Genomic DNA, 15,364 nt, shown 5'->3' on the forward strand with positions numbered 1-15,364 from the left:
GGCAATATTGAAAGGACTTGGTGTTAGTTATATCCAGGTGCACAGGGAGTCAAAGTTGATTCCAGCTTTCTTGCTCTATGGCCCTCACCACCTCATACATTCCCCATCCTAAGTTCCCTTCCCAGGGGCATTACTATTAAAGGCTTATTATGCACCTCTGCAGGCTTTCACTTTAATTTCTCTGCATTTTCACACAAACACATACAACAATTTTTCTTCCCTTCTTTCTTCCCTCTTTATTTTTTTCCTTTCTCCCTTCCTCTCTCTTTCTTTCTTTCTTCTTAATGAGGTTTCTACCTTATGTATTATTCTGCAAACTGAGTTTTCACTTAGTAAGATGTCTTGGAAAATTCTTTCTTTCTTTCTTTCTTTTCTTTTTCTTTCTTTTCTTTCTTCTCTCTATCTCTCTATCTACCCATACATCCATGCTTTGAGTTCAGAGAAGCAGGCACAAAACAACGTCAACTATTAATAGTTGATGCCATGGTTACAGCTAGGGCTGTTGCCTTGAACCTTACTGTAAAGCCAGGGAGGGTGGAGCAGTTACAACTCACAAATGTGATTTCGTGACCACACTACGAAGCCTAAGGGAAACAGTTATGGGAAAAATTTAATGTGGTTTATCATTTATTGTCAGGGGACTGTTTTGACTGTCAGAAAATGCAGAGCACTCAACAAATGTGTCCCTACACCACACAATCTCCTAAACCATCTACAAAAGTACTTTCATTATTTCCTATTTACTCAATTAGAGCATTATTACGCAGGCTCTTTTAGGGTTAGTCCAGCTTCCCTTGATGATGGTGGGAAGAACACACATTTCATTCTCTCCATGAGTGTTCATTTGCTTTAAGGTTGATCTGTCTATTTTAAGGAAATCAAAATGCTTCATTTATCTTACACAATTTGTGGAGTAAGATTTTTTTCATCTCATTGCATCATATGCTTTTTTGTTCATTTGTTTTTTTGCGGTACGCGGGCCTCTCACTGTTGTGGCCTCTCCCGTTGCGGAGCACAGGCTCCGGACGCGCAGGCTCAGCGGCCATGGCTCACGGGCCCAGCCGCTCCGCGGCACGTGGGATCCTCCCAGACCAGGGCACGAACCCGCGTCCCCTGCATCGGCAGGCGGACTCTAAACCACTGCGCCACCAGGGAAGCCCCCTCTTCTTTTTCCTGTTTTCCATCCTGTCTCACTCTCTTCTATACTGCCCAATACTCCCTCCTACCTATAGTTTGGCAGACTGCCAAAAGTTTAAAAAGAACCCAGCTACATATCACAACTTCTTTATCCCTTCATCTGTCAATGGACACTTAGGTTGCTTCCATGTCTTGGCTGTTGTAAACAATGCTGTTATGAACATTGGGGTGCATGTATCTTTTCGAGTTAGTGTTTTCATCTTTTCTGGTTATATGCCCAGGAGTGAGCTTTCTGGATCATATCGTTAACTCTATTTTTTGTTTTTTGTCTTTTTTTGTGTGTGTGTGTGGGGGGGTGGGTACGAGGGCCTCTCACTGTTGTGGCCTCTCCTGTTGCGAAGCACAGGCTCCGGACACACAGGCTCAGCAGCCATGGCTCACGGGCCCAGCCGTTCCGCGGCATGTGGGATCCTCCCGGACCGGGGCACGAACCTGTGTCCCCTGCATTGGCAGGCGGACTCTCAACCACTGCGCCACCAGGGAAGCCCTATTTTTTGTTTTTTAAGGAGCCTCCATACTGTTCTCCATAGTGGCTGCAAAATGGAATATTACTCAGCCATAACAGTGAAGAAATAATGCCATTTGCTGCAACATGGATGGACCTAGAGATTATCATACTAAGTGAAGTAAGACAGAGAAAGACAAATATCATATGATGCCACTTATATGTGGAATCTAAAAAGAAAGATACAAATGAAGTTATTTACAAAACATAAACAGATTCACAGCCATGGAAAAGAAATTTATGGTTATGAAAGGGGGGAGGGATAAATTAAGAGCTTGGGATTAACAGATAAACACTACTATATATAAAATAGGTAAACAACAAGCTCATGCTGTATAGCACAGGTAACTATATTCAATACGTTGTAATAACCTATAATGGAAAAGAATCTGAAAAAAAAAATATATATATGACTGAATCACTTTGCTGTACACCAAAAACTAATACAACGTTATAAATCAACTACACTTCAATAAAAAAATAAAAAAGAACCCAGATACCTCCATAGAGTGTCTGGATTCTTGTAGCATTAACAAAAATTTTTAGTGTCTAAACATACATATCCATATAAATTTGAAAACTTTAAACATTTAGATCTCTATCACTGTCACAATGCAAGAATTTTTAAAAACGTGTTTTGCAGTATGTTCTGATAGCCAATGAAAAACATTTTGTAAGACTTAGGAAAAAATAGATTTCAAAGCAGAAGCCTGTTGTCCTGTTTTAGACAGTATAGTTGTCTAATTCCATGAATTTTAAACCCAAGAATTATGGGGTATCTTACCCGGACTTTTTCCTTTCTTTAACTTTATGATCATCCATACATGTAATGCTCTATAAATTAAGACGATGCATTCAGTAAAGGCTAACTTACGCTTACAGTTAAGAGGTCCGATTACAAGGGACTATTAAAAGAATAGTTACTTTTGAATATAAATTCCACTGAGTTGGATGGCTCTTAAAAAAAACTTTTTTAAGGCTCTTATAAAAACTCAGTTTGAAAGATGGAGGGCAATGTGTTCAGGACAAATCATCTCATATATTCAGCAAAGTCAAAATTAGAGTATTACATGATGGTAGCCGAACATTTTTATATGCAAAGATTCAAATTAAATGAGGTTATACAAAATAAATAGTTAAAGGGTAAAGAATCACGAGACACACATTCCAACTCTCTTGTGTGCTGATTTAACTTTCAGATATTTTTCAGGAGCCTGTGTGTGTATAACATTCACTGCTGCTGACCTCAGTGGCACTGGTTGTGTACAGTTAATCACTCCTGAGACCAGTGAAGTCTGTCAGTTAAAAGCATTTTCTGCCCATCTTCTCAGTATGCATCCCTGTCCTGGGAGCTGTGTGTGTGTATATGAAGATATTGCAGAGGGTTAGAAGAGGAGATACCAAAAATCAATGCAAGGTATGTCAGGGCAGAATATATTTCAATATAGTCCTAGAGAGAAAACTCTCATGAGTGAAAGAAGAGAACAATTAAGTAATAAGGTAAATGCCCTGACCATCGGCACAATAGAACTTCAAAGAAGAGAATGTTAGCCACCTTCTGGCTGGAGGTTTGAAAGTCTCCAACCTGAACTCCACCCCTAAAGTAGCCCTCCTCCATTCTCTGTGCTTCTTCCAGAGATTTTTCTAAAATGTGCATCTTTTCATTTGTTCTCGTTACTTTAAAATTTTTCAGTGGCTTTCTACTCCCTTGAGGGTAATGTCCAACCTCTGTAGAATAAACAGAAAACTCTGATGCTTCAAGCTGCTGTACCTTCACATACAAGGTCCCTCTCTGAGGACCATCTTCTACACTCACTCTACCTGATAGACACCTACTTATGTACACAAGATACTTGTGTGTTCAAGGTCAGGTTCATGTCCCAAACGCAATACATTAGGTATTTTCTGGAACACACCACCTTGACCAAGTTGAATTGACAATTTTGGTCCCCTTTATGGCTTCTGAATCCAGTTACTCTAGAATCTGTGATATTTTATTCCTGAGTCTCCATGTTAGGCTGTAAACCTGTAGAAGGACTCGTGTCTTTGTCTCCATAGCTAGGTGCCACGCATCGAATAATCCCTTCATTTGCTGAATAAGGTAACAGACAAAGAATTACTGAAGGAGGTAGTACTTGATCTGGGTCTCCAGTTATTGGTAGGATTTGGGCAGGATTATGGGCAGGGGAAGAGGTATGAGCAAAGGTTTAAAGTATGTATATAATTATATAATGTTTGTGTGAGAGAGGGAGAGAAAAAGAAAGAGATGTTTGGAATAGGGGAGCTTAAATTTGATGTGTAGCATGAGACCACATTCTGAAACCCTGAGAAGCTACAACATGATGATACCACATGAAATAAATAACTTGGGAAAAAAGCCCTATGTATTATGAAGAGGCTGAAGAATAAAATCATGTTGATTTTGAGTTGAGAAGCCCCGTGATCTCTTCCTTTTCCTTGTATGTCACACCCTTTTATAAAATCTTCTTTCCAGTGCAATTGATATGTATTAGAATCCAATGAAGTGTTAATTAAATACTATATGATTGGAAAAATAACACTATTAAAACATATTTAATCTAATTCCTTTGATTACAGTTATAATAAATATATTTATATTTATCATGAGCAATTTGCATATCATCCTTTGATGATTAAATCCACTAATAATAGGTAAAGTTGGTTATCCTGGTACCAAAGAAGCCTAAAATCTAGTTGGGGTTGAAGGGGTTAGAGGGGGAGCTAATATTGAACATCCACTCTAATCTAGGCACCAAAAATTTATATAGTGTATCCAGTTTAGCCCTCATAACTATCCTGGATGGTAGGAATCACTAGCCTCATGTGTACATTTGAAGAAATTAAAGCTCAGAGAATTGAAATACCATCCCCAAGATTACCTAGCTATGAGTAGAGGAGCTTTTCTTCAGCCCTAGGCCCACAGCGCTTGAAAATGAGAAACAAAAGTCAGCCTTTTTTTTTAGCATCCTAGCAAAATGGTTAGAAATAAATCTTATATCAAAGATATTTTAGTATCTTAGTAATCAGGAGAGCATTTCTCAAAGTAAATTCTAATTCTAATCAAGTCAGTTCTAATTCACACAAAAACATGTACTTTTTGTAAATAATGTGGAAATAAAGGCTTGGGGTGAGGGGAAGGAAGAGAGTTATCCTCTTAGAAATGTTGATTAAGCCAGTATTTTGTAGCCCTTAAAAAATTGTGGTATTTAACTACTTCGATTAATTTAGTTGCTTCACGTCATACACTCCCTCCATAAAGCTCTATCCTAGTACATTTAAGAGACTCAATCTGGAAGTCACGTAGTGGCTTTTAAAATTAAAGTGTAGAATTCTTCCCCAAGGTTTTAAGGAAGACTGGGCGTGTGACATTCTTTAGTGAGGTGTTCTTCCCCTCTGGCCTGATCCTTTCATCCCACCCCTGCGGTAACATGTAAAATGACTAAAGCTATCTGGGCTCTCAATACCATAAATCTTCATGTAAATAGCACAGAGCTTAGCAAAGACAAATAGGGTTCTTGGGTATTTTTTTAGCAATACTGCTTCTATCGCTAAACCATTTGCTTTTCACTCTTCTTGATCAAAGGCATCATTTAATTGAAATACAGGGTAGTCCAGTGCGCTTAGGGAATGTATCTTTAACTGGGAGAATTGTGGTCCTATAACCAGGTTCCCATGTCCTATTGGGCAAGAATTTTACAGTTTTTTGTAACTCAGTTACCGTATTCTTGATATGGCTTACTTCTTTGCTGTAGGAATCAAGGATTCTTAAGCAGCAATGACTCACTATTTGGAGAACATAATAAAACAACTTTGTACAACTCTATGATGAAATGTGAATGTTTTTGGTAGACTGTAAGCTGTACAGGTAGATTTACTCCCAAGATACTTCAAAGTCATCATTTATGACCTCTAATAATATTCCTTCTTAAAAGGAATCCTTGAATCGTCACCATCGGTATTTCAAAAACTATGCTGTAAACAATTTGCGTTTAAAACTATAATGAAGCTTCATGGATGTTTATTATTGTGTGTAGTTATAAATGTCCACTGAAGTCTTCTGAGCAAGAAGTTCATGGCAGAATGGAGGGAAGAAGTTGGATTTTAGGAGCTTTCTTTTTCTTTTTCCCTAAATGTGTGTGAATATTTTTTTTAATATTTCATCATCCAGGCGGGACAGAATTTATAATGTTCCTGACATCCCTGAGTGAACTCAGCTAACACAGATACATTCCACAAGTAGCTAGGAAGTGGCAGCCCCATTGATAAGCTTCCCCAGTTCACAGAAATTGAGCCATAACATTCCCATTAACTTTGTTTGGAGCAATGATGAATGATAAAGGGTAGAGACAAATCCAAGTTAATATAGATAGGGAACTGTTATTTTCCTCATCCTCTGAAATTTGGCTATCAGTGGATAAACATTCCTTCTGTGGAAGCCTTTCTTCTTCCTGCACACTGGCATGCCAGCAATGTTGTAGGCACTCTATAGAAGGATAAATTAGGAGTTTGGAATTAACTTATATACACTACTATATATAAAATAATCAACAAGGACCTACTGTATAGCACAGGGAACTCTACTCAATATTCTGCAATAACCTATATGGGAAAAGAATCTGAAGAAGAATGGATATATGTATATGTACAACTGAATAACTTTGCTGTACACCTGAAACTCACACAACATTATAAATCAACTATACTCTAATACAAAATAAAAATTAAATTAAAAATTTAGAAAAGAGGGGCTTCCCTGGTGGCGCAGTGGTTGAGAGTCCGCCTGCCGATGCAGGCGACGCGGGTTCGTGCCCCGGTCCGGGAAGATCCCACATGCCGCGGAGCGGCTGGGCCCGTGAGCCATGGCCGCTGAGCCTGCGCGTCCGGAGCCTGTGCTCCGCAGCGGGAGGGGCCACAACAGTGAGAGGCCTGCGTACCGCAAAAAAAAAAAAAAAAAAAAAAAAATTTAGAAAAGAATAAGAAATAAAAAAAATAAATAAAATAAAAGTATATTGGGAGTTAAAAAAAAAAGGATATAGAATCTATCCTTGTCCAACTTAGTGCTCCTATCCTTTCTAAGAAGTCTTCTCTCTACACCATAATCACCTCAATTTCCCCAATGCCCACCTCCAATTTCATACTACTTTTGCTCATACAGCTTCTAAACTTCCCTAGAATAAAAATACAAAGAAGATGGTAAGAATTTTTAACAGTTCCCACACGGTGATATCTGAAAATTGCCCCCAGGGGAGCAGACCAGCCGTCTGACTCACCAGGAGGGTCTCAGAGGAATTACCTACCATGGACCCCAGCCTGACTTTCAGCCTCGAGGACTCTGAAATCAGATTTTGTTAATGCAGTGGCAGCAGGCAGACCTGGGTTAACCAAGGTAGAACACCATTCACATGTATTCAGTGTGTTAATTTGCAGTGAGAAATACAACTGTCATAGAACTGGAATACTCATGTCGGCATCATCAGGGAAATTACTCGCTGAAGTCGGACCTAAATGGGGAGACAAATCACAAGCAGAATTCGCTTAGACTCAGAACCTGAGGAGTTCAAAGAACTGAGGGTAAAAATATATCAAACTGTCAAGAAGGGGGGTTTGAGCTTAACAAGGGCTTCAGCATTTAATGATATACTTACTTGTAAGATTCTAGTTTTGATGAGGCATAAAACTTGAATTATATTTAATTGGGCAATTACTTTCTGGTTGGTATAACACATAGAACGTTGCCAAAACCCAATTTCAACTAAAGGCTAATTCCTGTGCAAATAGAAAGGTTTTCAAATTGTCCATGGTCAGACAGGGAAAAAATTCCAAACATAAATCAGTTCTATGAGGCTCTGACAGACCAGAAGTTAACCCCAAAAGGTGGAACATGCCAGGTGACTAAGAGTTGCCCTCATAACAGCAGAGCACTGAGAGTAATCCCCCACCTTGTAGCTTCATGACTCTTCATAAAGGAGAGACACTATCATCCAATCTCCGTTCCCCTGTCAGCCAGAGAGAGAAAGTCCTAGAAATGCCACGTGTCAGTGCAAATAAATATACTAACAAATAATAATCATGGTTTTCATGCCCTATGGCTTCTTTCCCCACCTAACCCTACCATTATGGGATTTGATAGATATTCTCTAATAGGCATTTTCATCTTTCCAAATAATATAGGGAAAGAGCAGAAAAGGCTTAGCCTAAAGGGCACTTTCCCTAGGAGGTTAATGACCTAAAAAATGGACTTAGGAATATACCTCCTAGAGATAAACTTTAGCGTTGCTCTTGCAGTTTACATCATGTGTAATTACTTCATGTTAAAAAAAAAAAAACAGTTTGCTCCCTGAAGATGTTGTATAGAACAGGTCATTGCATGCAGCCCAATCACGGTTACTTCTTTCTAAGGTAAGATCAGGCACACGAAGTGTCAGAACTTAGAAATGGGTTTTATGCCCATTTTCTCCACATGCTTGTTCATATATATGGTATATTCTCCTTAGCCACTGCCAAAAGACTTTTCTAAAATGTTTTGTAATGCATGGTTGCTTGGAGACGTTTTAATTTCAAAATAAATAGTTGTACCTCATCCAAAATGTATACACACTGCACTAAACATAGATTCTTGGCATCCTACAGACCTCTAAGGTTGACATTGCAAGGCCTGTTTCAAATGCATTTTTGGCAAAACCAAATCCTTGATTATTTTTGAAAGAGTGACACAGAAACGTGCATGCTATTATCCCTAAAAAATATCCTAAGCGTATCAAGAAGACCTTTCTCCCGACAGTATTCTAGGACTGCTAATTTGGATGTAAGGAGTTATGCAAGAACTCTGTACCGCAGACAGCAATGAATCACCCTTCAAGCAATTGGGTCTCACTCCCTCTGTTGCTCACAGGACTCAGCAAACTGTGATTAAGGAGGAAAACTTCATGTTCTTTCTAGTAATCCGTGCTGCCACTGATAATAACCTGGGATTATTGTGCCAATGTGTCACTGCACGAAAGCATGCCCGGGGAGCCCTGCTTAGAACTGACGTGTCTACTGTTTTAACAACCAGAAACAGATTTTAGAGTAAACACAGAATGTCTCGAGAGAAGTCCACCTAGGTCAGTCTGGGGGTGGGACAGTACCAGGGAACGCTTATCAAGGTTTGGACACAAGAAAATGCCAATTTGAGTATTTCTACCACTTTCTATTTTGGTAGAGTTATTGAGGGACACTGTGGGGCATAAAAATGGCACAGTTATACAGAGCAAAATGAGCTAGGTGGATACATGGTTCAATCTTTAAGTCACCCCTTCCAGTCCTATCTATCTCACATGCTCTGGAGGTGAAAAGCAGATAAACCGTTTCCAACTTATCTAAATTGAGATAATTTTTCTTGACACCAGATGCAATTTACAATTGTGATGCTTCTCAGGCATCTCATCTGGGTTGTTCTGTCACTTTTGCCCATCCCTATTTGGAAATCCTTTTCAGGGATTGAGAATAAAGATCTCATTAACCTCAAACATGATTTCTCTATTTGCTATGGACTTTTTTCTTCTTTCACTTACAATGAAATATAAATTTCAAGGACAGCAAAAATCTGAGTACTCTCTGTTCATCTCTGAGCCCTGTGGTCTCATTTTTTTTTTTGTCAGACTTAAAAATAGCCTAAATAATTCAATAACAAAAATCTCTGGCTGATTCAGAAACCAAGTAAGCATATCTCCAGAACAGACAAGACCCATCAATTTGTGAGCAAGGCTGCCTGCTTAACTGGGATTTCTGTCTACAAGGCTCAGCCCTGGTTAACTAACAGTGGAGACCTATAATTTTTTTGAAGCTCAATTTTTCTTTTCTCATCCAATGTTCTGAAAGTTTCTGGGTTTTCTTTTGGACAAAAGGGAAATAGCTTCAGATTTCCTGTTTGTATCAGTGTGTTTCTAATTAACTGATTTTAATTTGATTCTCCCTTTTTTAATCTCTGTAACTTAAGTATATGCCATTTCTATATTTTAGATAATAGCCTTCCTTCTGTTTGCCTCCTTACATCATAAATGTCAGAAAGAAAAAAGTCATCGGTAACACCAAGTCAATGGCCAAACAGAGTTCATGTAACATGTTTCTTTTAGGTTCACAAAACGCAATCTTATCTCACATCTATCTTCCAGTTTAGTTGAATTTTCAGCAGTTCTATAAGAGCAGCTGTGTTGTTGTCTTGTCATCTCTATATGCAATAATTATAATCAAGTTAGGTGATGGGGGACTACTTGAAGTGAGGTGGTGATAACATCAGCCTCCTGAATTGGGTTGACCACTTAGGATAGCTGCACATCTATTTGTTCTCTATGTGACCTTGTGTAAGTCACTGAACTTCTCAGAGCCTCAGCTTCCTCCTCTGTTAAATGGAGAAAATCATGTATTCTGTATCTATTGGTATTAAAGAGCATTTACAGGAATCACCATCTTCACATAGTGGCACTATGGGTTACTGCAAAACGAGAAGAGCATCTTTTGGGTAATGCTTGATTAAACTCAAATAAAAGATTAAAGTCAAATTAAAGTTGAGCAGATTTCTTTATTGTAGAGCTTCTTGATCTGTTGGTACAATAACATGACTCTCCAGTGGAGGTATGGATTACACAGCATTAGCCAAACTTACTTGGAGACCCACAGGATACATATTCAGAAGAGTTTATCCACCTCCTAATGTGATAAACTGTGATAAGTAAGCATAATAATGTACCTCAAATGTTTAGCTCAGTATCTCCTGCATAATAAGGGCTAACAATTACTGACCCCGCCAGGGGCTGCCTGTGTCACTATGTTGAATTGTCATCACAACAATCCTTAGAGGTAGGAGGTATCCTGTTCTTCTCTAGAACCTAGAGATATTGACCAGCTGCCCAGGGTTGTATGCCAAGAAGGTGGCAATGTGGGATTTTTTGATGCCACAGGGTCTGTCTGACCACACTTTAAGATGCTGCTTTCCTGGACTTCCCTGACGGTCCAGTGGTTAAGACTCTCGTGCTTCCACTGCAGGGGACTCCGGTTCCATCCCTGGTTGGGGAACTAAGATTCCACTTGCCCAAAGGTGCTGCTTTCCTGGCCCCTTCTTCTCCTTAGCGAGCCCTGGGACCAATGCTGTGCTGTAATGTGAGCTATTGGCAGGGTGGGCATCAACTTCAAGCTGCCCCTGAAGAGAGCGCTGTCTTTTTATAGAGCTTATCCAGACAGGCTCTTAGACGGCTCCAGGCCCCACATTCATTCAGCCATTTGTTTTCCTTCAACAAATATATATTAAGTGCTTACTGTATACCAAGTGCTCTAGGTAACATGGATACAGCAGTGAATAAAGCAGACAAAACATCCCTGCGCTCATGAGGCTTATACTGTACTGTGAGAGACAGACCAAAACGAGTAATTAAGTAAAACAAACACACAAAAATCATGGTAACAAGTGCTGTGTAGATAAAGGAAGCAGGGAAAAGGTACAGAGAAGGCCTTTTTGTCGGGGGGAGGGATGGTGGTGTTTGCAATTCTAAGTAGGGTTGTGGGGCAGGGGGGAAGACCAGGTGAGATGGTATCAACTGAGCAAAGACCGGGAGGGAGGGAGGGGCCATGACGTCACTGGGGGCGGAGCTCCAGACTAAGGGGCTGGGCAGTGGAAAGATACCAAGGCAGGGGCAAGCATGGTGTGTTAGGGTGCTGCAACAGTTTCTCTTTCCCTAATTTGATTTCAAGGTGATGCAAAGGCATGTAGTCAGGCAAATACTGTTTAGCCTAGCTCATAGACCTACCTTCCTATGCTGCTTGGAAGTGAAAGAACCACGCCATTGAATTTATTCTTTACCCAGAGCAGAGATCTTTCTTGGAAATACATATTTTAAAACTAATGAAAAAAATTCTAAATGCAAGACAATTGTGTCTTGCATTTAGTTTTTATGTGATTACATTTGAGGGTTTCTGGTATGCCCGAATTACTTCAGAATTTTCTAAAGTTCTTGATTAATAAGAGATCATTTACGAAAGTATTTGCAAACTGTTAAGTGGCAAATATAAGGGATTATTTTTATTCTTAAACAGTGAACTTTAAGAAATTGCCTGCGATGTTACCCTGGCTATAAATTTGAATGTATTTTTAAACTCCTAGCATTAACTAGTAATCTAAAGATGTCTTTCTCCATTTTATCTTAAAAATATATTTCAATAGCTTGTCTTTAGCACATGCTCTGTTTACCATAGTATAAATTTTCATAGGACCATGTTCAAATTAAAGAAAACTAAGTACGTTCTCTTGCTTACCTTCATAAACGTCTGTTGAGGTATAAATTGGTACAACCTTTATATTAAACAATTTGGCAACATGTATCAAGAGTTCTCAAAAAATTTATATCTTTGACCTTGTAAGGTCAAAGTATCACTCCTCTGCATCTTGAGAACATCATAAGTAATAAGGAAAGGGATACATTTGCAAGGACATTTTACCTAGAATTATTTATTTAAAAAAACACTGCAAACAACCTTGATGTGTCAAGTATGGTATATTCATACAAAACGGATCCATTTATAAAAATAATCTTTGCATAGAGTTTTAATAGCATAGGAACTTGCTTATGACGTAAAGTTAAGAGGAGTAAAAGCAGGATGCAAAATTGTGGATAAATGTGGTCTAGTCCAGGTAAAACATAAAATGCAAATGTAGCTAAATGTTAGCAGTGGCTGAACCTGAGTTTGGGGATTTTGGTGCATTGTTTTGCATCATTGCAATTCCCTAATGTTGTAACAATAATACGTTCAACAGTCTCACCCTCTGTTCCTTGGTCTCAGTAATATTTCACAATTGTTGACATAACCACATATTAAAAATTCTTCTCTCTGTGCCTTGTCAGCAATGGATGACATCAGTGATGTCTTAGCAAACAAGGAAGCTTACAATCAGTTGTCATGATTAAAAAGATGAAAACCATTCCCAGAAAAGAACCTTCACATTATAACCTAAAGAATCCCTCCGTGTACATATTTCGATACCAATATATGCTTTGACGATGTGTTTTAAGAGATTTGTGTCTTCAGTGACCCACTGGCTTTCTGACCTCACTTTCCTGTCTTTTTCAAAGCTACTAAAGAAGATAAACTTTAAAATGAAACATATATACTCCCTAACTATGTTTGCTGTTACAACATAACTTGAGAGAAGTTTGGGGAAGTATATTTCAATAGGCCAGCTAGCCCTTGGACTTGAACAATAGAGTATGTGATAAGCTAATAGGCCCTGGACTAAACTGAGTAAGGCATCTCCTTGCATATTCAAAGGAAAGATCCCATAGAAGGCTACTGGGTGCTCTTATTTCTTCTAGTCTTACGGAGCAGCTGAACTGCAGTATCTTAGAGGCTATTGGAAATCGCTTCCAACTGCTTGTAGTTTGCCTTGTTTCAAGTTCACTCTCTAGAATGTTCTTGGACTAAAGTAACTCCACCAAATGACCAGGGCTGAATGGCTACACTCTTAGCAATAATGGCTCTTCTGTCAACTTGTCATTTTTCACCATTTTCTGGAATAACAACAAATGCATGTGCCTCCCCTACCAGAAATAGAAGCGACAATGTAAGTTGCCTAGTCAAAACCATGCAATAGACAGTAATTTATGTCTTTAACAGTATGTGCTACATGCCTTCCAAAAAAAAAATCTACTATTCAGTTCTTATCTGGCAAACTACAGAAATAGGAGTTTTGTTTCCTGTTATTGCAATGCTCATGGAGTTGGAGAAACGCTTTTGATTTCCTTTCATAAAGTTTTCTTTCTGAAACAATCAGGACTGTAGTAAACACTGACCCAAAAAAGAGGGTTCATTTCATGAATTTCCAGTAATGCCCATACTTTGCATATTGTTTTTGTCATAAAAGATATGAGACTTTAATTATTAATGTCCCAAGGATATTTCATTTGTTTCTGACATTTTCACCAAAGATTTCCCGTATCCTGGGCACTGCTGTGTTCTTGGAGAAACCGGGGGGCACTGCCACACTTTCTGAGCCCCCTCCCTCCAAGACAAATTTACTGAGTTCAGAAATGACTTAACTAAATTGTGTTGCAGTGTGAAGTAATTCTGAGGTACCACTTGGCACAATCTTAAGGCACTGAAGAACTTTAGGCATTCCCTACTATGTTTATGCTGGGTGGCAGTTATGCCCCCTGGGTCATTGTATGTTTTCCTTTGAACTCAGTCTGAGTTTTTTCTTTTGGTCTGTTAAGTCTCTCAAAAAGTCCTATCATTCCTACTGGGCTCAAGCCACCTCTTGGTTTTAGTCCTAATGTCCTTAGTGTCTCTTAGTAGACATGGCAGATTTCCATGTTTCTATGAGATTTCAGACCTGCTAACTCACTGCAAAGGCTGAAACTCCATCACGATCTACACGATCTGGTTTGGAGCGTCTTCAGCCACAAGTGCATTTCTCCCTCTGCCTGTGCTTAATGTTGAGATTTTCATGAGCACTTTGACAAAGCTTTGCCACTTTGCCTTCAGCTCATTTCTCCAAAGAACCAGTCTTCGTCTTTCTCCACGGCTTCACCAAGTTTTCTTCTTTTTCTTTCTACATTCCTTACAGTTTCACTATCTTATACAAATGTCCTCACAGCCAAACGGGACCACACCTTTTCTGACACAATGTTTGGTGTGTACTTTCTTTTGTCGGCAGTGGAGCTCAGGTGACAGGTAAATATTAAAAACGATGGCTATTTTACTGGGAGGAAAGAAATCCATTACGATTTCTTTCCTCCATATCACACACTCACAATGTAAAACCTTCTGTTTGCTGCTAACATTCCAATCTTCGTATCAGAATTAGCTAGTCCCACCCACTGGTTTGAAATTCTAGCCTGTCGTGTCTGTCTTGTTACTCCTCCAACTTCCCTATCCCTGGTTTCCAGGAACTCAGGTCCTGACTTTACTTCCAGAGGCATCAAACCCCGGTCTTGATAACCAGCCTGGTATTCCAGTGTTTCTGAGAATAGGGTCTTGCTTAGACTTCATGGGGCCTGCCAAGAAATAGCCAAGTCCAAGGTATAGTCTGGGTCCTCTCCACTGCCGCAAGCCCCAGGCACAACTCCCTGGTGGCCAGTCTGGGATCCATCCCTTGATGGCATTCTCTTTCCTGAAGTGCTCCACCTGCTGGTCGACACTGCTTCCTGTCACCCGTGTTTATCTCTGCCCACTCTCCACCAGGGCCCGTCCGAGGACGTGTTCAGTCTTCAGATTGCGGTCCTTCTCTCTGCCTTCTCTCAGAGTGCCAGCTGAGTCCTGATTCGTGAAAGTTCTGCCTTGGCTGTGGGATTCACTCTTGGAGTGTGGCCTTAGCCCAGTCTCTTTACCCTTTGAACCTCAGTTTCTCCTTCTATGAAAAGACTGAGTGATAAATGTTCCTTATCAGGGATGATTCAGATGTGTGTAAGTTCTACGAAAATCCATGCCCTGGAACCAAGGCCAAGTCTTCAGAGATACAGGAACGATTTATCTTTGTGGTATGAAGATGCGGTTGGACAAAAAACTCTCTCACTGATGAGCCACAGCCCCCAAACTCCCACCATTAAACTCTTTGGGGGTAACACTGGGGTTCTCAAACATTAATCTTTAGAAGGGGCTGCTTTGGGATGACAC

Source organism: Globicephala melas, chromosome 11 (genome assembly GCF_963455315.2).
Source record: "Globicephala melas chromosome 11, mGloMel1.2, whole genome shotgun sequence".
Classification (NCBI taxonomy): domain Eukaryota; kingdom Metazoa; phylum Chordata; class Mammalia; order Artiodactyla; family Delphinidae; genus Globicephala; species Globicephala melas.